Genomic DNA, 728 nt, shown 5'->3' on the forward strand with positions numbered 1-728 from the left:
TTAACACACAACTATGAATTTCCTACTCGTTCCAAGTGATGTTTAAATCGTCAACATATACAGCAATAATTACGCATCCGGATGTTGTTTTCTTAATGAAAACACAAGGGCATATTGAATTATTTACATATCCCTTCTTCATCAAGTGATCGATTAGCCGATTATACCACATTCGGCCGGATTGCTTTAACCCATATAATGATCTTTGTAATTTCACAGAATAACATTCTCTGGGTTTTGAACTTTGTGCTTCAGGCATCTTAAATCCTTCAGGATTTTCATATATATATTACTATCGAGTGATCCATATAAGTAAGCTGTAACAACATCCATAAGACGCATTTCTAAATTTTCAGATACCGCCAAGCTAATTCAAATACCGAAACGTAATTGCATCCATCACGGGAGAATACGTTCTTGATAATCAATTAGAGGCCTTTGAGAAAAAACCTTGTGCAACAAGTCGAGTTTATATCTTACGATTTCAGTTTTCTCATTTCGCTTTCGAATAAAAACCCATTTGTATCCAACAGGTTTTACACCTTCAGGTGTAAGGACTATAGGTCCAAAACATTACGTTTATTTAGCGAATCTAATTCAACCTGGATGGCATCTTTCCATTTTATCCAATCCTGCCGATTTTTACATTCACCAAAAGATTTTGGTTCATGATCTTCGTTATCATTTATGATGTCGATTGCCACATTATAAGAAAATATATCATCAAT

The sequence above is a fragment of the Primulina eburnea genome, chromosome 16 (genome assembly GCF_022965805.1).
Source record: "Primulina eburnea isolate SZY01 chromosome 16, ASM2296580v1, whole genome shotgun sequence".
Lineage (NCBI taxonomy): Eukaryota > Viridiplantae > Streptophyta > Magnoliopsida > Lamiales > Gesneriaceae > Primulina > Primulina eburnea.